General features: G+C 48.1%; 1 protein-coding gene across 3 annotated transcripts in view; it reads left to right on the top strand.

Moving 5' to 3' along the window:
• Positions 1 to 23,869, top strand: part of ZHX2 (zinc fingers and homeoboxes 2) — a 69,124-nt gene that overhangs the window by 34,299 nt on the left and 10,956 nt on the right. The window contains exons 3-4 of one of the 3 annotated variants that reach the window (XM_066990706.1): positions 15,721 to 15,806; positions 17,030 to 17,163. The exons of 1 other annotated variant lie outside the window; for it this stretch is intronic. The gene's annotated coding sequence lies outside the window, so the exon portion shown is untranslated. The remainder of the gene's footprint in view (positions 1 to 15,720; positions 15,807 to 17,029; positions 17,164 to 23,869) is intronic. One more of the 3 variants, XM_066990708.1, reaches the window with a different exon arrangement.

Consider the following 23,869-nt stretch of genomic DNA (forward strand, 5'->3'; position numbering starts at 1 on the left):
GTCACACAGAGTCTTCCTGAAAAGGCAGATGGGATTGGCACAGGGGAATAAAAGCTGTGCCGCAAACACAGACTGCAGTGGAAGAGTTCAACTGCTCCCCAGCAGAGCTTCAGCACCTGGGCCATGGGTGAGCTGCAGTGCAAGGTGCCATGTAGGTTTTCAATTTGCACTAAGCTCGGACTGGCACGTCATTTTGGGAGGCACAGCATGACCTCCGGCAGACCAAAGCAAGACCGAGTGCCCTCCGTCCTTACGAAGGTTTAATATCTCTGCACACACTTCGTATTGCAAGTCAGTAATCTGGCCCAAATCCCCATCTAACCAACCCTGGAGTCTCTCCCCCTCCCCAAAACCCTCACTCCCCATGCTTAAAGCCAGCCCAAGGTTTGCTTCCTTTCCTCTCCGCTGGTCCCGGTTGATTTAAAACCCACGCTGCTACCTTCATGTCTGCCTGGTAAGTGAGAACAACAAGGGATGGAGTAGAGAGCCAGGTAAATTGCTCGGAGGCAGGTGGGAAGTGACAAAAATCACAACAAACTTCCCCGGAGCTCCCTGTGCTCCCCAGGATGCAGTCCCCCCACCTCAGCTGCCGCGGGAGGTTTTTGGTAGCCTTGTCTTCTCGGGACTGCTTGCTCCCTACGGGGTCTGCTGGAAATCAGAGGGAGCTGGCACCCCGAAGGCAGGAGCACTTAAATCTGCAAGTCTGCTTATGTATTGGAGAGCACGCCCTCGTCTCGCAGCCCGGCGCGTGCAACGGAGGTGAGTATCACAGGGTTTGCATCCCAAGTAGCTGCCTGCGATGCAGCTGTGATACTTGCATGGGTGGTGTGTGCTCAGGCCCCATCTCGCTGCTTTCGGAGCTCAGGAGGAGCATCACGTACGCGCCGAGCGCTGCGCTGGTGTCTGAGCTGTCTCAGTTCTCCCTGCCAGCGTTAGTCATGGCTCAGGTGCAAACAAACCCGGCGCGTTTCCTGTCTGTGCTCCTCAAAGCGTGCTCAGACTGGGCTGTAGCTGCGCGTGCTGCTCCCCGACACCCGGGCGGGCTCGCGAGGGACGGGTCCAGCCCCAGCTGGGTCTCAGGCGGGACAGTGAGCGGGGGGGGGGGAGGAAGAGCAAGGGCAGCACCCGGCAGCTTCTCCAGGAGGAGGCTCGAGGTCCTGCGGCATGGGGAAGCGTATTTGTCACCAAAGAGGCTGTTGGTTTTGTGTTTGGTTTTTTTTTTTTTAGCTTTGTTCTAAAATATTCTGTGGTCCCTATTCCTGGTGCAGCCTTATTCTCCATTTTTTTTTCTTATTTTTTTTTTTTTCTGAAATAAAAGAGCCCTCTGAGTGACCATGGCCAGACCATTTCTCTGGTGTTCAAGGAGTGTGAGGAAGGAGCTGCTTCCTGCTCTGCCCCTGCTTCTGGTGGAGCCGGGAGCGAAAGTTCAGAGGAATTCAATGAGCCAGGATCAGCCCCTTCAAAAATACTTGGGCAGCACTAGGAGAAAGCACTTGTGAGCAGGTGAGAAGCAGCTTGCATCTGCCTGGGGTGGGGGAAGGCAGCACACCCTTGGTAAGGGCTGCTTTTGTACTGAGCACATGCCTTTTGGCGCACATTAGGGACAGAAACCTCAGCATCCTGCAGCTGCAGCGTACCGTGCTGCCCTGCCTCTTGCAGCCATACGTCGTGCGTGGCTCTGTTGCTGCAGAAATCGTGCCGCTGCTCTTCCTAAGATCCGAAAGCGACTTCGTTCCCTGTCTGTGAAGACCTGAGGGTGCGTTTCGTGCGTGTCACGAGGACGGCTGAGTATCTCTTTCCAGCCACGTCTGGCTGAGTAATTGTGTCACTTGGATCGACTCCTGACTGCGGCGTTACGCTTGGGCTAGTCCTGAGGTGGCGGGGAAGTCGGAGGGACGCGTGTTAAAAGTGGTGCAAAGCTAGCAGAGCCTACAGCACCTCGTATCATCTTGGTGGCTATCAGGTGGGTTTTGAGCCTGGGAAGCAGGCGGGGATGTGATGAAGGGAGAGGAGGGAGACGGTGACCTCCACAGAGCTGGGTTTCCAGGAGGAAACCCTGTGCCTCCGGCGATGGCCGGGGTTTCCCACAGCCCCCCTCCTGCACGGGGTCTCAGTCAGGACTCGTCGGCCCCTCCTGCAGCCACCGTTTCGTGCCATGGCTGCGTTTGCAGATCCCCTTCTGCTTGGCTGCACGCCGCTTCTTGGCAACCCAGCTGCCCTCTCATCCTGCCTGCGCGTGATGTGATCGCTTCCTCAACCTGGTGGGTTTAATGGGAAGTCTTCACAGCATATAAAAAAATCCTGGTAGGCTGAGCTGGTGAATTACACCCGCGAATCACAGCCCCTGTGCGCCTGTTTCTGACACCTCCCTTCCGCAGTGTGTCTCTTACCTCCCAGCCGGTGCGCTGCTGTGCCCAGCAGGTCTCTGGACAGCCACAGATACCTACTAAAGATGTTGCTTCTCCTCCTAAAAACCTCACTGTGCTCTGTGGCGTATCCATAGCACTGGGCTCAGGTGTAGTGGCCTCTTTCGTGTCCACCTGAAACACATGGCCGCAAATACAGTGACGGTAACCTCAGTAATGAGTTTTGAGTGATGGACAGCATCGACAGCTGTTGGAAACCCCCAGTCTGTTGTCCCAGCCCCTGATCCGAGTCTCCTTTACAATTTCTGGAGCGTGGAGGCGACTTGATACCAACCTGGTCACTGAAACCCTCCGTTAAAGCGTGCTGCTTCTGCGGCGCTGTCAGACCCAGGAATTTCACAACCAGCAGTGGTTTCCCAACACAGCCATCCCTACCCACAGCATTGTTTCTGGTGCCTTGCCGATGTCTGCCCAGCAAAGTCTCCTGGCGTGTGATGATTGTTACCGTGTGCTCACGTTTTGTGTGATCACAGCGATTGTTCAGCACCAGGCCCATTTCGAGGGGGAAAACACCTCCTTTTCTGCAGACCCATCAGTTGTTATCGATCAGATCATTTTCTTTTCCGGGCGGCTCTAACAGGGTTGGTCCCGCTGACACCATCGGACTCCGCTCCTTGTGCTCTCTGCCTTTCCTCCGACGCTCAGGCCTGAGATCTGCAGAGAGAGGATGGTCCGGGTGTGACAGTGATACTCAAAGGGTTCGAGTAACTAGCTGCGCTTTCCTTCGTAGATAATCTAAGAAGGAAATTACCGGATCTATTGGAGTGAAGGAGCCCGTTGCCCTGTTTGCTTCAGCGAGACCGTGCAGCACCTCGGTGTGTGTCCTGGCTTTTTCCCTGGCTCTTCCCCCTTTGCAGGAGCCTTGGCTGGGGTAGCAGTGCAGACCCAGACACCGCTGTGGTCAGCATATTTGCAGCAGTGCTCTGTCAGACACCTGTATGCAACGCAGAGGACCTCAGTTTTTTTCCAGGACGTTGAACTCCTGGGGGGTCCCATCAAATGGTTTTGGAGACCTGGATCCTGGCCCCATCTGCAAGTTAGTCTGTGGCTGCTTTGCAAATGCTGGATTTTAGTCCAGGTGATCAGAAGCCCGGCAGTGGGGGGCTGTGAATTCCTGGGAGTGAGTTTGGGGGTTTGGTTTCCGTTATGATTTAGTCAAAAAGGACTGACAGACGGCACGGCTGATCCACGCACACTGCCCGCCTGTGGATCCTTTCTCACGGGGACTGCTGGGGGCGACTGGTGCTTCTCGGCCACTCCTTGCCCCAAAGCCTCTTTGGTAGAAGCTCGGTGCCACATTGTTTTGTGGAAATTCAGCACAGCAGCAGTTGGATGGAGGTGAGCAGGTAGGAAATCCAGGAGGGTTTCCCCTCAGCAAGGGCTGAGGTCGCTGTGGTGGACACCTCTTGCCCTTTGCTCTCTGCAGGGCAGAAGCACCCTCACCTCTCTGCCTTCGTTGGGCCAAAAGGGGCTGAACAAAATCTGTCTGACTGCACGAGTGGAAATTCGTTGGGTTTAACCTTCAAACAGAGTTGCCTGTGAGGAGCTATTAGCACAGGCAGTAACGCTTGATGCCGCTTGTTGTTCCTGAGCCACCGATTGTAAAGCATCGAGCTTATTGCTCGAAATTACTATTTTTGTCATGGTATAAATGGTTAGTAGAGAGTTTTGAGGAGTATGTGTTGACTCATGGGGACAGCAATATTTAGCACTTGCTTTTTTTTTTGATTTTTTTTATCTTCAAAGCAGTTTACAGCTAGTAATCCTCCTAACTCCTCTTCGAGGAAGGAAACAGTGTAAACTCTTTGGGGCAGGGATTGGCGCTTGTTTGTCTTTGTAGCGCTGAAGTTGGGATTGGGGAAGAAGTGTTGGTCTGGGAAAACATTCTCACTATAGAAATCCTATCTAATTATCATACAGAGAAACCATTCTACAAGAATAGCTCAAAAATGCTGGAGAAGATGTTGGGATCGGGACATCTCCAGTGCTAACAGTTAAATGGTATCCTGTCTTTCTCAGATTTATGAAAAGAAGTTTTATCTGTCTCGGGAGGTTTTCTTTTGTTGTTTAAAGTTCCATAAATCTACATGGGAGATCTTAAAATTGGAGGGGGAGTGTGTGACTAACTGAGGCATTTCTGAGTTAAGTTGTAACATGAAACATAAGAAAATAAAGGTTCTCTTGGCTGGTTGCATTAGTAGGATATATTTGAACCAGTGTGTTGCATGTCATTAAACATATGGTGAATCACATCTGACATACATGCCAAAAAGAGTCTGAGATAATGGGACCAAAATGTCATTCAGTATTCACATAACAGAGTAATTTCCTGGAATATAATCTACCAGGATTGTAAAATTAAATTTGAAAATGTATCCCCCTTTCTATCTTGCCCCTTGCAAAATAAAACCGCCAGAAATCGTTAACCCCTTGTTTGTTCTTGCTGCAACTTGTGAATATTAAGTTTCCTATTGTGTCTCGAGAGCCTTTTTCTGCCCCAGCTTCGCCTGCCCGAGGGCAGAGTCTGTGCACATCCGTGAGCGCTGTCCCTGCGCGGCCCAGCCTGTGCTGGGTGTCTTCTGCTTTGTCCTTCGCATCTGCCATCTGTGCTCTCCTGAAGCGGTGACCACTTTGGGTAACATGGCTGCTGCGTGTATTGTAAAGGACGTACAAATGTGCTCTGGGTTTGTTTTGGCTTCATAGGATCTATTCGATTAAAAGGCGTTGCGTGTAGTTGTGTGTTGCGTGCAGTTGAGTGTACCATGAATCTATTCTGGCTGAAACAGGGATGTTCTCCAGGGATCTTACGTGTGTTAGGAGAAGGTATAGTCCAATTATTGCTAACCTGCCTTTATGCTAAACTTAATGCTAAACTGCATTAGATAAACTTAAGAGATTGCTGAGGTTGTAGGGTAAGGTTTTCTGAAAGCCAGGCTCCAAATCTGCTCGGTCTGTCTCCAGTCTGTGTTTTAAGCATTGACTCCAGCTCCTAGCAAACGTTCTCTAACTTCATCGGTGTTAGTCAGGCGACTCATTTACTGGGAACTCTTACAGGCTCCAGTCTGTTTACACAGTCCTTATTGAATTAGGTTGGAAAAGCACTGTGGAATTTCAGAGAAAAGCACTGTGGATTCATGATCTTTCCTTTTTTGTAGTCCTTTTGGAGGAGGATGCCTGAGGTCTCTTTTCATACACGTGTAGATGCAAATCACTGGTGAAAATGTAGCGGAGAAAAGTCTTTTATCAGTGTTGTCTCGGCCGACCCTTGTCCCCTTGTCCCCTTGTCCCCTTGTCCCCTTGTCCCCTTGTCCCCTTGTCCCCTTGTCCAACCCAAAAAAGACAGCTGAGGTGCAACCCAACGCCTGCTGTTTTCATTATTACTTACAAATCACCCTTTTTTCCCCTCTGGAAAACCCTGTGCTATCATCCATGCTGTGATATACATGCATACACACACAAAGATAAACTTACAGCCCACCAGGATGAAATCCGTAGTAAAATCTTACATGTAATATCATCAAAGCTCTGGTTTAGGCAGGGCAGATGGAGCTGCCCTGCTGACCTAATGCCCATTAAAAAAAAAATAAATCTGTAGCTGGTGTCAACGGGCTGCTTTCTTTTTCTTTCTTTCCCTTTCTTATCATTTCTGTGCTTTCTCTTTATAAGAACTTCAGTGCCACATTAAAGAGATTACAGGTTCTTTTCATCTTTACCTTTTTTCCCCAAATTTTACTTCTTCCCTGCAAGCCTCAGGGGTTTTTGTTGTTTTATTATTATTATTATTATTTTATTTTAAAGCAATTGATTTATAGCTCTCCTACCTACTGGGAAAGATTGACCCGCTACTGAGCATCTTCAGACAGCCCTTCTTTTGGGTCACTTGGGACTGGAAGCAAACAGAGGTCTGGGTTCAAAGGTGTTTCTTTCCTGGTGGTACTTACTCCCTACAAAAACAGCAATGGCATGTGCTGTTCTTGTATAGTTTGATAGATATCGTGTGTGTATGTGCCTGCATGTTGAAATTGGGTTGTCCGTGGAGGAAAGACTTATTTTTCACTAATAGATTTCTTGCTTTAGATCTGGTAAAAAACCCCTCAAATCATTCCTTTCCCCTCTTTCTCTCCTAGTATGCTTTTGGTGGTTTTTTTTTTTGCTGTGTGTGTTTTGGGGATTGTTTTTTTATGCAAGCCTCAGACTGTGCTTTGATTCTTCTGAAACATCGGCCTTGGATCCCATCAGAAGCTCCTTTTGGTGGGTTAAATGTTTTGTGGCTCTCCTCAGTTTCCTGCCCCTGTCTCTGTCTGCACATCTGGGGCAGGAGGCAGAGCAGGGACGTCTTTCACAGCCCCAGCTTCTTGTGTGCCTGATGGGCCGCGTGGGCCATGCCCTTGCTCAGCTTTTGAAGCACTGAAAAAGTATCTTCGGGTAGTCTGGAAAAGGAGAGTTTTCAGTTCCTGCCATCTGATACCAACTCAAAATTGTTTCATCTTCAAAGGAAGAAACTTGAAGTGCCAGGGTGGCTGTTTTTCATCCTTCCTAAAGGATGAGTCTGACAGCACCAAATTTCCTTGGCTGAGTCTATACTGGTCCAAAAACACCGACCTCAGCAGTCAGGCTGATTTATTCCACAAAAGGAGTAAAATCTGTCCTGTTCTTGTTTAAATTCACTTTTGAAAGAATGAGATCTAGAATTAAAAACAAATGATGAGAAGAAAACAGAGCATCCTTTTTTCACTCACCTTCCTAGATCTAACATTAAGGCTCCTCTCCTCACTCACTCATGCAACAACAGCTAAGACAAAAGTCCCATGGACGTAGCCTCTGTACTCTTTTATTTAGTGCCGCCTCTTGTCATTAGAAAACAGCTAGAGATGCCACGTCTGAGCCTTGGCAAGTGACAAAAGAGGCGAGCAAAGATTTAGGTGGCAGCTCCGTTCTGCAGATGGCTCAGGTTCTGGTGACCTACCTCCTTTTGCCTGTCCCTCCTTGGCCTGGCGTGGTTTGGATGCAGTTGACCGATGTGAACTGATGTGTGTCTGAAGAGGTTTGGGAGCGGATTTCAGCAGCCAGATCCAATTTCTCAGCAGTGTTGTTTGCAATTGTGTTATGTTTTGTCATATTCCCTTTATTTTAATAAGTGTTACGAGAGGACTCGTCTGCGATTGACTGAGGATTTTCTATTACATTTCTGTAGCCTTTTCATGCTCCGTGGCTGTCGTTCCCATTTTGCAGTACCTCGCCTGGGATAACTTCTCTTTGGAGCTGAAATCTTCCAAAAGGAGAGCAGAGGCACAGCTCACCCAGTCCCGGGCCTGTGTGAGTGGGAAGCGGCTTTAAGGCTTCTTGTTTGTTCCCTCTCTCCTCTGATATTTACCCTTTAATTTACTGTTGTGAGGCCACAGGAGACACCAGGGGAATTGAATGCATCAGGTCATAGCGGGCACAATTGCTTCCCAAGGCAGGAGCACCCTCCCTCCTCAGAGACTCGGCAGTATTGCTAAAGGCCACACAGATCAGGAGCTCCGTGAGGAGTTTGTCCTGTTCCTTCTGACTGAGCTTTTCAACCCCCTTCGTGTTTTGGTGGGGGTGGAGAAGGCAAAAGGCATCAGGGAGGAAGCAGGTCATGGAATCATAGAATGGCTTGGGTTGGAAGGGACCTTAAAGCCCACCCAGTTCCAACCCCCTGCCATGGGCAGGGACACCTCCCACCAGCCCAGGTTGCCCAAAGCCCCATCCAGCCTGGCCTTGAACACCTCCAGGGATGGGGCATCCACAATTTCTTTGGGTAGCCTCTTCAGCGTCTCTTCCATGAGACAAAGAAATGATGAAGAGAAAAGGAACTTTATGAAGAAAAGATAAAAAGTAATTCAAGAATTCACCCGGGGGGAGAGGGTCCTCTTTCATGTGAGGAACATGCAGTACGCCTTGATCTAATCCCCTGAACATCACAGAAGTCTTGAGACGGCAGTTGCTTCAGGAAATGTTTTTGACCAAGTGTTTCAGTGCCAGAAGGCAGCTGACCTAGGGGAGCTGAACCTTTCTACATAAATGCATGTTTCAACGATGCTTTTGTCAGGAAAGTTGCCTGAAGCCCATACTGGCTTTGAGAGAGAGAATGGTTTGAACACTCCTTGGAGATGTGGTTTCAGGTCTCTGCCATCCCCAGCCTTAACCGCTGGACTATTGTCTCTTCTCTTCCCACCTTATTTGGATTTTGGGGTTGGGTGATTTCAGATAACAACATCAGCTCTTGCTTTTGTTCAGCTGTGGAACGTAGTTTTTCCTAAACCTCAGAAACTGTTGTGCAACTAAACTTTCACATAAAGCCTCGGGAGAAATAACCCTGGATGGCTCCAGCCTGGGTAATCGGAGCACTTAAGGCAGAGTCTTGCAGGTGATAAGATAGAGAGGGAATGCTGTTGGAAAGAAGGAAGGGGGACGAAGTCCTTGGGAGTTGGCTTGAGTGACAGCTTTGGATCCTGAGCGGTTCAAGAAGGATCACAAAGGATTTGGCTACATGGCTAGATTGAAGAATATCCAAAGATGAGGCATGCCTGGAGGACTTAGCTCCCACAGATGTCTGGGGGTGCTGAATTTCTGAAGTATTCATTAAAGGGCTGGGGAGGGGGGGTTGTTTCAGAGGAAAAGTTGTGGTTGCGAAGGCGCGTTTGAAGGCGCAGCCCGTGTTTAATTGTGCTGCAGCAGCGGCAGGTCGGTGCTAGCAGAAGACGGGGTGCAACCTCCAGCGATGCCTATCGGAGGCAGCGAGGGAGCTCACAAGCAGCCTGCTCGCAGGCTCGGCTGCCCACACCACTGGCCGTGTCCTCAGCCAAGGGACATCCCCCAGCGAGCTCCTTGCTGTGGCATGTGGAGACCGTCGGGGAACATGGCCCAGTTGCCTTAATTCTGCTCCTTCCTGGTGCGGAGAACATTTTTGGGGCTGCAAAGGTAATTTTCTGTGACGTTTGGAAAACAAAATACATTGAACGTGCTTTACAGAACAAGCAAACCAACCAACCTGCAAATGACCAAGTGGCTGGTTAATGGTTTGAGCCAAGGTCGCTTTCTTGGGTGTCTTAGTGGTAGGATCACCAGGCTGGACTTGGCCAGTGGAGGTTTTTAGCACGCTCTTTCCCTGCCCTCCTTCATTTTGCAGCGAGGTCCATGCAGAAAAGCGCACTCGGAGCTGGTGGGTTGCCATGGCAAGAGCTGCCACATCGCACGGAGCTCATAGCAGGGTTTTCGTTGGTTATTTGTTTTAAAGAGAGAGAAATTTTCACAAACGTTGTAAAACTGGGAGACGAACTAAATTAACGCAAGCTGGTCACAAAATCAGCGGTTCTTGAAATCATGCAGTTAAGAATCTTTCTTTTTTTTTCTTTCTCTCCTCCCTTGGAAGGAGCGCACGTGTTTTGGCAAACAAATCCCGAATATTAGTGTCCCGCTGGATGTCGGTGACTGGTTGGTTGGAGCCTATTTTGCAGCACACAGGAAAGGGGGGAGGAGTGTTTGCTGAAGTCAGCGGGGATGAGCGCATGTTCTGGTCGCTGTGCTGCAGACCTGTTTCTGGCCATTTTCGTGCTTTTCGCGCTTCGTGGCCCTGGCAGGCAGCACCGTGGATTAGTAACATACTGTGTCGGAGGAGATGTGAGTTCGAACTTCTCGCAAAACTTCGCTCTTAGCATGCATGGGCTGAGTGGAGATTATTTCTGTGCCAGCACCACACGATCCCTCTGAAATTTTGGGGTTCTTCTGGCACAGGCGCTTCATGAGCCGTTGCTTTCTGTGCTCGTAGTGCTCAGGGTTTTGCAGGATTTCCAGCTCAGTTTGGCTGGAGAGGCAGCCAAATGACAGGTTATTTCGGAAACAATGAGACTTAGCACTTCTGTCATCCCGTCCCTCCGTGCGGACGGGACCGGAGCCTGCATCCCGCACAGGGCATGGGCACAGGTTTACACTTTCCTTCTGACTTCTCTTTCGCCTTTTTTTGAAAAATTCAGCAAGAAGATAATTCATGAGACCGGCAGGCAAGGGAGAGCTTCGGGGTTTGAAGCAGGAGGGGGAGGTGGGCTGGGAAAGAGCACGAATCATAGAAAATAAGGAGAAAACCGAAGTAATGAGGTTTATGGGATGTTACGAACTCAAGCTCAGGTCTTGCTTTCCTTCTGTTGACCTACATAGCAGCAAGAGTAGCCGCCTTCTGAGTTGATTCCTATTTTTGTGCTTCTGCCTTCGTATGGCTTCTTTGCGTTGCATTCTGATGTCGTCTCGTTTGGAGAATAGTGATTAGATTTTTTTGCTTTTGGGGGATAATCAATTATGTATAAGAAAGTACTCAAAAATCATTCCTTCGGATACTTTTTAATGGAGCAAAATTGCTCAATGGAAGATTTCTGACATACCAAAAGGCAACGTGAAATAATTGATTGACCTTGTAAGAGGCGACTAAGACGTGTTCCCCTAGGGAGATATTTTTTATGTGTATAAACCAGCCTTGGCTTTTTCAACCAAGATCCCTCCTACTCACCAGAAACGGGAGGAGAAGAAACCCAGTTTCAAAAAAAAAAAAAAAAAAAAAAAAAGGATTTAGACAAATATTCCTCAGTAAGACACTGTTGTAACGAGCAGTTCTCTTCTGCATTTCTAAAGTATTGCTCAAGAGCCATTGTTACAGTTTGTTCATCTGGACATGCTATGAAGTAGCCGGAGGGGGATCCAGGGAGACAAAAAGGCTGATGCTTGTAATGACTCCGGCTCTGTGCAGGAAGCAGTGAGTATGCCCGAATTAAAAATGTGTGGGAGGAGACAGGAGGAGGTAACTGTCAAGTACACTTCGTTGTGTTTTAAGGTGTCCTGATGGCAAACGGTTACACTGGTAAGAAAGAAATGAATGGAAGGTTTTGCCAATTCTTCTTGTCGTTGGCAGTTTATTCTTTGGCATGGTAATAATCTGTCTGGGTGAAACATTGTCCCTCTGTGGTTTGGGAGTGTAAGGGGCATTCCAGCCAGATGCCAAAGCATCTGAACTTTGTGTGTTCCAAATCAGACTCGGTTTTGGAAATGGGAACTGGTTTGTTCTGCGTCCCGTGATGTTTTAAATGAGAAATGGAAGAAGCGAAATGTGCCCTGCTTTGTGGCTCTCTCTGTGGCAAAAGTCTGCAAAGGTGTGGATCAGGCTAGTCTGATCGTACTTTAGGTGTCGCTTAGCTGTTTTTAGTACGTGGTCAGATCTTATGAAACTTCATTTACTTCCAAAGATGCTTTTCACTCTCTTCTGCTTTTTTCAAAAAGAAGCACTGTTTCTTTCAAACTGGGATATTAAATAATTTGGGAGTGATCCAGTAATCATCTCTTCTGTATATTTCATGGGTGAAATGAAAATACGGAGACACTCCGTCCTGCCAAGTCCCACTCTTCTCCAGCAGCAGCCGCTCAGGCTGTGCTCACCCTCCATCCCCTGCCCCACCACTGGCATCTTTTCCTGGAGCTCCCAGGTGCTGGCAGCTCCCATCCACAACCCAGGCACCTTTCTTGCAAGAGCCAGGGCAGGGAAAGGTGGGACAGGCTGGATTCAAAGCCCTGCTCCAGCCCTGCTGTGCTGATATACACACACAGGCTGGCAGATTTAGAGCAAACGGAGAAATGTGGCACGGAGGAATAATGTTACATCACATCTATCTGCCACGTTTCTGGCCTCGAGGACAAGAATGTACCTGGAAATCGGAGAGCCTTATGCTGGAGGTTTTGCAGCATCCAGGTAGCGAAAGTCCTGCGAAGAAGCTGGAGGCAGAGCTCCGACACTCTCGGATCTGCTGTCTGTGCTGCTAGTCAGGTTGGAGTTTGCAGGAATTCGTGCCCCAAAAAGCAGTGACTGGCTCCCCTCTGTCTCCTCTGTCCCGCAGTACTCGCTGTGGGAAGAAGGAGGTAACGTTGCGGTAGCGGGGGAGTGCTTCTGGCCCAGCCATGGAAACCCGACAGTGTGTGACAAGGGGGAAGGATTGCATTGTGCACCCAGGTCCTGGCACGAACAAAGGTCCTTTGTGGCCCTGCCAAATTCTCCCAACAGCAAAGCTGTCACTGTGTGCAGAGGGCAACGGCTCTGCCCTGTGACAAATCGGAGAAGCAAAGGGTGATGTGGTGAGGAAAAGGGAGCTCATTTGGTCCGAGATCCCCAGGGCAAAATGCATTTGTTTGCCATCCTGCCTAGTAGGCGCCAGGAGGGACGCTTAGTAACCTGCACACCCACCTGAAATCTCAGCGTAGGGCAGAGCAAGACAGGCCTTTTCCCCATAAGCCAGCATGGTTTAGAAAGGCTTTTTAACTCTGTGTGTTTGGGTTTTCTTTAAAAAAGTTGTATGTATGATCTGTGATTATCCTAAGGAAGGTAAATATTTATATTTAATATTAGGGTATTAGTTGCATATTAGTTGGATGACAGAAGTTAGAACAGCAGTACAGAACGATAATGTGTTATTTCGTGAATAACTTTATCTCCAAGCTACTATTAATTTCAGACTTTAGATGGTGTGGACATCAGGACCATCAGTGATGCTTCTGCTGATGGATAACGAATGCTTGGTGGCTTTGGTCTTGTATGAGATGCCTTAAATACCCAGAAGGCCGGGAAAATGTTTTGTGACTTGCAGTGGAAGGGACGCGTGCAGATGTTTCCAAGGGTCTTGTCAGACTTGCTGTTTATTGTCTCTTTGCCTTTTCTGCTGAACATGCGGTAGGTCTTCTGCTCCTGCCATACCATCCATAGGATTATATAAAGCAAAGTGTTTTATATGGGTATGAGGTCTGGGTGCTTACTAAGAAAAAGAGTGATAATTAAATACACCTTGAAAACAAAATGATTAAATAAAAATTGAAGCATATAAGGGAAAAATGATGTGCAGAGGTGATCTAAACAGTAATTGCAGGAGCCCTTTCAATTGCCCTTGACTGAAAGGCATGTGGGAAGTGTGGGTAAACTCAGAGCAGCTTTGGGACAGGACTTCCAAAGCCTTCAGAGCCAGCAAGAAAGAACAAATATATTGGCAGTACCCACAGGCTTTGGATGAGAGGGGGTTGTCATGAGAAGGTCTTCAACACATGGAAAACATCCCTAAAATAATGGATTTTCCAGAATTTAGGCATATATATATTTATTATATATTTATTTATATGTTTTAAATATATATCAAGGCAGGAGAATTACTGAGCTGTAGCATTCAAGCAAAGGAAGACCAGGAGGAATTGGTGCAGCTTTGCTAGCAATGTATGTTGCTGCAGCTGCAGAGGAAGGTAACTTTGAGCTTCTGTAAGGGCAGAGGGATGTCAGAAGCAGAGGGGCTTCTCTGCAGCCTACGTGCAGAGACAGGCTTCTCTGCAGCCTGGCCCGATGAGTGATTTCTAAGGGAAGGCAGATAGTTCGGGCCTTTGATCTTCAGACTTATGCTTTCTGCACAGAGTTGTGGTGGTTTTGCGTCTTCAGCGCTTGTTCACTAGGACCTAAACTAAGAGTCCCAGCTCCTTCTGCACTGGCTGTTAAATATTTTTAACTCATGAGCCAGGAGGATAATCTGAATTTATGGGAGGATGGAGCAGTAGCCTGGAGCACAGACCACCTGGATATAATTTCCAGCCCTGCAGACTTCCCATGTGACCGTGGTGGGTAGGGCATGATTTTTCGCATCGTCTTTACTCCATCCCATTTGGCAGCAGCAAGCTGTAAATTGGCTTGGCCGTTTAATGAAGCCTCAGCCACGATCTCTTCATGCCTTAATTGCCCATCTGAGCAATGGGGATAACGGCACTGCCTTAATTCACAGCCCTGCTGTGAGGATAGGTGCCTCAACAGCCATAAAGCCTTCAGATGCTGGGCTGCTGGGATCCTCTGAACACCGCTGGTCATTAACTACCTAAGGCGGGCTCCTACATGAGGAGAAAGGCCCTAAAAAATCTACCTGTTTTACACACTCGGTGGACATCATGTGTTTGCTGTCAGAGAAGAAACGGCTCTGAATGGGGAACTACATTTTTCATGGCGTGAGGCAAGGCCGCTCTTGAACTTTAAAGAAGTAGAGCACAAGAAAATGTAATTTAAAACGTGACAGGATGAGAGTTTTTTACACCCAGATACTCAGAAAGGCCCTCAGCAGAACCATCAGCACCAGGGCTGGACGGAGACAAGGAGGTCAGGTGGATGGATGCGGAGCACTGCGTAGGCCGGTGCTTCTTTTAAGCACCTAAATCCTCATAACCAGCAGCCATCGACTTCCTTGTGAATGGGGACGTAGAGGTGTGACCTGCTGGTTTTACACCTAGCATGGGCGAGCGTGGGGGTCTGCAACACGCTGTCTGACCCGGCCGTGGCATGGGTGGTGGGGTCTGTCTGCACCCCCAGACCAACACGTGGCATTTCAGTGTGGGGTTTTGCCTCAGGTTTGCCTCCTCAGTTCATCAGGGTATTGAACCATGTGAGTTAGGCCAAAGGCTGACTCTTCATCTGCTTAAAATTGGAGCTGTCTTGAAGTGCCTGGGGCACCAGGTTTGTCTGATATCCCCCCTTCACCTGGGGGACGCTGAGTGTCCAGGTATCTGAAGACCTGGCTCGCAGTTTTTGGGGTGGTTCGGTTTTGAAGGTGTGTTGAAGTTCCTGCTTCTGGGAATCTCAAGGTGAACGTTTTTGTACATTGCTGTGCAAGCCTTCGGTGTGGTGGGCCCCCAGGCACTGCTTCATACCCCAAGCCCTGCTTTGTGATAGTTTATGGCACCGTAGCTCAGGCCTTTCCATTCAGATGGAGAATATTTTTAGGTATTATAATTGTAAGCCAGACCTAATGTTTTTAAATGGGAAATTACTGTGTTCTGAAGCTTTTCTTGGTGGTGCCAAGGTTCAGACTTCATAGACAGTGTCAATCTGAATGACAAGAAGTGATAGCCATTGAATTCAACGGAGCGCAGATGAGTGGAAAGGGAAATGGGGGCAGGAGAGAAGAACAGGAGGGTCTGGGGAGCAAGGTTAAAACCATGCTGTGGGAGGGAGATGTTACACCAGTCTGTCTGTGGTGTTTTCTCCTCTGATCTGTACTCCTCATCTGGGAACATGAAGATACACAGAGAAGCCCTTGGGGGTGGGGGGAAAGGGAAGAGGTGCAGTGACTCACCAGCGTTGTAAATCACAACCATCTGCGTTTTTCTACCACATCTTGAATGAGTCAAAGGGGGAGGTGTGCAGCTATAGACACGCAGGTTACTAATGTTTTGTGTTAATTGTTGAGCTCCTTCCTCTCTTTTGGGAACTCCGTAGACTCCTCCAGTGCTGCTGCTGTGTTGGATGAGGCTGATGCAAGGGATGCTCCCCGTGTCGGACAAATAGTGTTGGCCACACATCCTGTAAGTCTGCCTGTATTGCCTCTGTTGTTCAGGCTCAGCACTCTGGTTGTCTGGATTTCTTCTCCTTTTCCTCTCCCTCAAATCTAAACCCTGCTGAGAAGCGGTCACCAATTGTCTCCTGCCCTCAGCCTGTGTTCCTTCCCCTCCATCAAGTCCTCTGGGCACTTTTCGCGTGGTGTTTCATGCTGTGATGTGTGCTGCCTGTGTCAGGAGGAGAGAGATTTAGGGGCTGCTTGTAGAGAAATTAAGTTGGGTTTTGGTTGTTTTGGTTTTTTTTTTGAGAAAGTTAGAGCTTATTTCTGTCCTGAAGCCACGCAAGAAGAACACCCAGTATGCACATGTGATTTTTGTTTGCCCTATGCAGCTCAAAAGTGTTTGTGAGGGCCTTAATTTTACTTGAAAAACTTGCTGCTCAGCTGACTAAAGGATGGGTGCTGTGGTTCCCAGGGCAGGAAAAACTGCTGAGGGAAACGAGCAGTGTGAGAAGTCCTGAAGCAGGAAAACTTCTGTGCCATTGCTTAAGTTTTGCAAGTGTGTAAAGAAGTCAAATGCCTTGATTCTGTAATCACCCACCTTCTTCCTCTTTGCAGGCATTTAACTGATAGTGTCCCTATAATAACCATAAGTCTGAACAGAGAGAATAAATAATAATAATTGAAATATATAGGAATATATCAACATATAAAGCTGTACCCTGCCTAGGTGGAGGATCACAGGAAGGAAGAAGGGGACCAGACATTGCTGTTAAAACGTGGTTTATTTTTCCCAACAAATGGGAAATGATTTCTAGAAGTCACTAGAGGAAAGAGCACCACTTTTAACCCTCCTAGGAATTGTTCACTCCTTAAAGGCATACCTAAAAATAAAATAAAATAAAATAAAATAAAATAACTCACTGAATATTCAAACAAAACAAACTGGTTTTAATGTGTAAAATCAAATGTGGCTACATCCAGGTTTTGGCCATGTAGTTGAAGGTACTGTGTACAGATAATTTTTGTTTTGTGTCTGTGAATCTCTTGTCATCCCACCACATGGTTCTACATAAAAGCTCAATATGAAGAATTATTTAAATCCAGCGACTTTAATCCACTCCAGTGATGAGGATTCAGTGAGCTACACAGACAAGTAATTAAACTAATTAGAATGAATGTTTTTATAGTGTTTCTATTTCTCTCTTAAGAAATCTGTTGGTCTTTATTTCTCTCTGATGAACATGCAAGTACCCACCCTAGGAGTAAACATGCTGCTGATTAGAGGAGATAATTTTGACATGGTGCGTGACTAATCTCTGGAACTCGCTGCCCCTGAAAGCCATCGATGGAGGGTGTTGGGAAGAGGCTCAACCCCCGTGCAGGTATTGAACAACTGCTGATGCATCCACCACTGGTTTGGGGGGGGGGGGGCGTGATTCATCCATCCTCTTGCTTGGAGGAGGTCACACTGCATTTTTCCCTCCCCAGCGGGAGAGCGAGGCCCCAGGAGAACACCCACCAGCACCTTCTGAGTTTTGAGCATGGGCAGCTGCAGACACCACAGGGATTTTGGAACCCTTCCTTCCGCGTGTGGGAAGCAAGGGATATCCTCTCCCCTGCTATCAGAGAGCACCAGCAAGATGTGTGTTCAGTAGGACCCCAGGGCAGATGCATCTTGCAGAAGCACACACCTTGAGGGAAACAAGTTCATAATCAGTGGGAGGCACGGCCCTTGTGTGCCAGTGGTGGTTGCCCACATGCCCCATTTGGTCTTCAAGCTGTAGGTTGCCAACCCGTTTTCCAGAGGAGATGGCAGTGGCCAGGAAGCGAGGAAACCTGGATGTTGTCCCCATCTCCAACACAGGTCCAAGACCCGAGCACATCACTGGTGCTCGCCTGCCTCTCCCGGGCCTGTCCCATCCCCTCGGGAGCTGGAGAGGGACAATTCCTGTGAGGCCTTTCCCTCAGGAAAGGCCACTCTCTTGTTTGGGAAAGCAGCCATTGCTACTATACAAGTATTGAATCAGTCTGTAAGGTGGTGCTTTTCATTCTGGGTAGGGTATTCTATCACTTTCCTAGTCCTCATTTTAGCCACTAAACTTAAACCTGCATTTAAAATAGGGAATTTAAAAAAAAAACAGAAACAGTGATTGCAGATGAGTACTTAAAATAGAAAATTCACAGCACAAAATGTTCAACTTGCCCATTTCTGGGAGGGGTTGGCCACTAGTGTTCATACAACCAGCAGCACAGAAAACCCGCAGCTTTTACCATGCCTTTGGCTTTGCAGTGGTGTGAATGAGAACGTTTTAGTTCAAAGAACATATCATGAGCAATATACTCTGAAATACGTCTAGTGTGCGATGCTGGCTAACATAGCTCACTCTGGTAAAGCCTGTTGAGCTTTTTTTCACAACACTTGTGTTTTCCAGCATAAATTTCTCCATCTCTTTCCTCCACACCGTGATCACGTAGACCCTGAGCTGTTAATGCAAAGAGGCAGCGTTCGTGTGGATTGGCTTCAGCACGCCATTCTCTGGGGTTTTCTACTACTCTTAGCACCTTTTGAGCACTGCATTTCATCCCACCCTCAGCTCATCCCCACCACCACCACCCATCGGTGTTTTATGTGTGTACTTTTGCCTCTTGGTGGCCGTGCTGCAGGCGTGGATTCTCCCAGGCAGGGCCGCTCCTGCCCTGCTTCGCAGAGGCGTTGGCACCCAGCTTCACGAGTCATGTTGATGCGGGTCAGGAGTCTTGGGGGCGCTTTGCTTTGCTATTCGCATGTTAAAGGTGTGAGCAGCTGATTCTTAAAGCAAAGAAAAAAATACACTTTGCTTCTTCCATGCAGACAAAAATTCATGGCCATCACGCGCCAGGCCATCATGACGGGCCTCAAACATCTGCATGGTTATTTTCTAATTAGAAATGTCTCCATCAACATATGTGAATTAAAAATCTACAGCATTTTCAAATTTATTTTTTCGTGTCTCAGAAAACTATTGCTGTGGCAATCTGTATACCTCCCCATTAATTTTGCTTTATTCAGCTTACAAAGAACAGCAAGGGAGTCAGAGCTCTTGGCTGCTCTCACTTAAACGTTGTTTAAAAGCTCAACTCTGCAGTTCAGAAACCTTCCTTTCTTTCTGTGGTTTTCCCTTTGTAAATCATTGCAGTCCCGATCCATCATGTAGGAATTATTTGCCCTGGTTTGCTTCTGCTTATTCTCCTGCATATAATTAAGCAGTGTTTTTAACTGTGTTATCACAGTGGAGAGCAACAGCATTTTTGCTGTGCTAGCTGATGTGCTTTTTGATATTGCTGCAGCAGCTGCATGCTAAAAACAGTTGTAAGGAAGGAAAAACATCACCCAAGGCGTGTTCCTCTTTGCACCATGAAATGTATCTATCACCTCTCATCCTTGCATTTGTAGGAGAATAATATTGCCACAACACTAATGAATATGAGTTTGCCCTCTTTGATAGGGAGCAGGAGAGCAGTTCTGCTTTACTCTGCATCTTTGCACCGCAGCTACCTCCATGGGTGAGGAATAAATGGGCATAGGGGAGTTACAGGGTCATCCAGCAATCGCAGTTCTTGCACAGAACCAAGCTGTGGGCATGATCTCGGTTGGAGTCAAGTGTTTTTTGATTTGCTGTGTGATAAAGCAGGGCAACATCCCGAAACCTAGGGACAGAAAGGCTTGTGACCAAAAAGTCCTTTCCAGGTAGCACCTGCGGGTGCTGCGCTGTCACTCCTGCTGTGTCCCCAGGCTGGGGAGGGGGAATGGGAGAGCTGCGAGGAGTAGTTGGTACCTTTGTGATAGCGAACGTCATGTTCAGACATGGGTTTTTGTTTGCTTTTGGCTGCAGCCAGATGCTGGCGTAGGGCAGAGCAAGTTTTCCAGTGAGATGAAAAATAGAGGAGTCTGTTGGCAAATCACACTAGCGTCGCTACAGTTTGTTTGGTTAAAAAAAAAAAAAAAGTATATCTGTGAAAAGCAAAGATCCATTTGCACTGGGTGGGGGTTTCAACCCCTTCGGGGTCTCTGTTGCATCCATTTCATTGACTCCTGGCTCCTCTGCACTGGAAGTGAGATGCAGTGTGAAGTAGTGGCATTTCTGGTGTGCCTTTCCGTTTCTGCAGCAGTTAAGGTTCTATCTGTATTTTTGATTTGACATCGCTTATGTTTGGGATAGCTTTTGGACAACCTTTCCCAAACTTCCTCATGTTTTTGGGGACCCTGCCACCAAAGCCCAGGGGGAAGAGTCCTGCGACAGGGAGTTCAGCCTCTACTTGAATATTTGCTTTTTTTCCTTTTAATTTGTTGGGAGGTAGTATAACACTGGCTATGGACACAAAGGAAAAATGGGAGAAAGTGAAAAGATGGCAAAATTCAGCACAAGAAAGGTTTGTGATTTATTTTTCCAGCCCTTTGCTTGAACTGTGCTGTTTTGTAAAGCCAGTCCACACGAGCAGTTCTAGTCAGCTTAGTACCACTGGCACAGACTGCCCTGGAGTTTTATTTTTAACAGCTCTGAACTGCTAAGTGCTTCAGGATAGTTACAGCTTTGCCAGCATAAAAGTGTTTTCACTGCCCAAACATACTTCACTTGAGAAACCTATAGAGGCAGGAATTATCCTTTGCTGCTGGAAGGTGGCATTGCTACCCAAGCAAACATTTTCCAGGGACAGCCAGACCTAAAAACATGGTTTATTTTCCCTGCATAGTTCTCTGCAGTTTCCCAGCCTGGGAGCCAGCAAGCAGCGAGGGAATCTGGCATTTCCCTGGTCATGCACCAAGTCACCAAATGAGTTGCCACTTTGTTCTCCTGTCTGATGCTCCAGAGCCATCTGAACAGGGCTTTGAAAGATCAGAGGACTGTGGCTGGGTTAGTTCGTTAGCTCTTGGAAATTAAACAAAACCAGGCTGGGGCCTCTCTCATAACTGCCACGATGCACTTTTGAGCAGAGATGCTGAAAAGAACACATTGCTTCTGACCTGCGTGCTCCCGTCCTGATTGCTTTGCAGAAGCAAAGCAAATCGAAAGCTCCTGTTACTGCAGACGGGCTCTGTGGTTTGGTTTGGACCTGGTTCACGGAGGCAGCTGTCTGCTTGGAGGCGAGCGCTTTTGTTTTTAACCTGGCTGCCTTTGGCTGCTTTGTGCATCTGCTCATTTAAAAATAAAAAATAAGCATAACAAATATTTTTTTTTTCTGCTGTTTTCCCCCCTTGCAGCATGGCAAGCCCAGCAGGAGACGAGGCAGGTCAGCTGCAGGGGTGAGGGCTGCCTTCTCCCACATGCCTGGGCACTCGCTGCTCGCAGGGCAGTTGCCACCAGCACCTCTGCACCCCATGCATGGTGGTGACAGCAGCTCAAATGGAGGCCAGTGGTCCTAGGTCCCATCCATAATAAAACAAAAACAGCGAACGAGGCTGGCTTTAGCGACAGAGATCATCGTGTATGTGCCAGGAGAAGCCTGTACCCAGTGCAGCCCTGTTTGTCTGGCACTAGATGTGAATTTGGCCCTTGGAACAAGCTGAACAGCAGCTTGGTGAAGTGTGACTTGTGTTGCCATCTCAGCATGCTGCTTGCTGAGCCTTGGTTGTTGCTGAGGGGTATCACCAAATCTGGGGAGTCGCTGCTGGCTGGAGGACCAGCCACCTGCAGGTAAAAGCCGGTGGTTTGTGCAGTCAGGTTTGTGTGTTCCCCTGCCCGTCTCACAGAGATGTGGCATGGGTGGTCTGTATTCATTGTGAGGAGTGACCGGGAGCTCCAGGGCACGAGAAATGCCTTAGCAACTTCATATTTATCCTGGGTGAGGCACTTACTGAGGTCCTGGAGGAGCAGTGGCTTGGAGGTCCCAATAAACTCCTCATACACGCAGTTGCTGGGCCTCGCTTTCCTCCCCCTGTTTTGGGACAAAGGGACAAGGAGGGTCCCTCGCTGGTTGTGGTCTCCCACAAAAAAAAAAAAAAATAAAGCACATCTTGGGTTGAAACTCATTTGTTTTGCTACTGACCTCCAAAAAGCCGCATCTGACTTGGGGTTGGTTTCTATAGTGTGCAGGGATTCTTGTGTGGCAGAAAAACTGTTCAATGTGTAGAGTTAGCACAAAGCAGCGGTTAGAAATACAGAAAAACACTGCGAAATAGAACGGAGGAAAAGAAGCGATATGTAAAAATATCTAGTAAAATTGTAGCGGACAGAATTTTTTATCCATCCACCCACTTATACATGTTTTGGAGATACCTTGGCCCACGTTCTGTATCAGAGCATCCGTGCCTGGGGCTGATCCTTGCATCCTTGTGAGAGGTGGGAGTTTGGCACAGCAACCCGACGTGGCAGAGAGCTTGCCGTGCTTCCAGAGAATGGGGAATTCAAGACATTTAGCCTGACTTTTAAGAAACATTTGATTGATCCAAAGTAGTAACCTAGATGTTTCTCTTTCTGCAGGCTTTCTTTCCCATCCCATTCCTTTATCTTTTTGTTCTTAGCCCTTTCTTCCTTTTTGGGGGAGAGGGGGATTGATATTCAGTGAAATATAAGTAAGCCTTTCCCTGTCTTTGATGTCTTTTCATTTCCTTCCTTTTGCTGATGTTGCCACATGAATTTTGCAGAAGGTCACACATCAGAAAAGGAGCAGACCATTAAGTGAAGCTGTGTGGCCAGGGAGAGAGAGCAGCAGAGGAGTATCGGGGAGCTGTGGCTCCATCCTCATCCCCACCAGCCTTTCCCAGGGTGCTGCGTTGCACCTCCCTTCCCTCATCTGCAAGCATCAATGTCAGGAGTGCAGTGGGATCTGCAGGGCAGTGTGAGGTGACCCCATTACCTTCACCCCGTTTCCAGCAGCAGCCTGGCTTAGGCAGCCGATTGTACCCCCTTCTCTCACCTTTTGACCCATTTCAACCAGTTTTGATATAGCAAAGTAGCTTCTGGGATAATTAATGCTCTGCAAGCTTCATTAAAAATGCTTGGCCAGGAAGATGGGTGTTCAGACAGTTGTGTGTTTGTGTCTAACTTCTGATCCCATCTGCAGTGGGACACAGCAAGTGACAGACCACAGACAAAATACTCTGTGGGAGGATGATTGTGAAGGGAAATAGAGGGAAATTTTGAAGGAATATGTGGAAATAACAGAGAATATTCGGAGTAATCCAGTTTAAAGGTCAGTCAGCACAAATCTGCAGAAAACCAGGCATCATTTGTTCCACTGTTCATCTGCTTGCCTATTATTAAAAGGGAGAAAGGAAAAAAAAAAAGCAACAGAGATGGCGGAAACCCAAGGCATGGGTGGCTCGGAGGTGCTGATGCCTTGGGGAATGATAATGACAGTGTTGATGATCCCAGGTCAGAGGGAGATGTCACCATGTCATCCTGACCAAGGTAAATGCTTAAGGCATGGCCATAGAATCACAGAATCATTAGGGTTGGAAAAGCCCTCCAAGATCATCTGGTCCAACCACCCCCCTACCACTAATGTCACACACTAAACTATGTCCCCAAGCACCACGTCCAACCTCTCCTTGAACACCCCCAGGGACGGTGACTCCACCACCTCCCTGGGCAACCCGTCCCAGTGCCTGACTGCTCTTTCTGAGAAGAAATGTCTCCTCATTTCTAACCTGAACCTCCCCTGGCACAACTTGAGGCCATTCCCTCTGGTCCTATCACTGGTTACCTGTGAGAAGGTAGCTCCCCCCAGCTCCCCACACCTTCCCTTCAGGTAGATCATGCTGCGGACAGACCAATCCATGCTTCACTGAGCTGAGTGAAGATGTGCCATTTCCCAGAGCTTAAATGCACCCTCAAGCATCAACCCGATGCTGCAGCGCTTCACCAAATTGGAGCAAGGGTGCAGGAGCACCCCCAGTCTTGGTCAGGCCTTTGGCGGTGGCCGTGAGCATGGAGCACCACGCGTGTAGGCCGAGGCAGCTGCAGTGTAACAAATAGCATCTCTGGACAGCCTCTCCTCCATCCTGCATCTTTGCCATTCCACAGCTTACGTTTCAGCAGAACCTTACCTGCGAAAGTGCTTCATGAAGTGATGTACAGAGAAGCACTTCACGGTGGGTTTTGGGGAAAT

The sequence above is a fragment of the Anser cygnoides genome, chromosome 2 (assembly GCF_040182565.1).
Source record: "Anser cygnoides isolate HZ-2024a breed goose chromosome 2, Taihu_goose_T2T_genome, whole genome shotgun sequence".
In the NCBI taxonomy this organism is placed as follows: domain Eukaryota; kingdom Metazoa; phylum Chordata; class Aves; order Anseriformes; family Anatidae; genus Anser; species Anser cygnoides.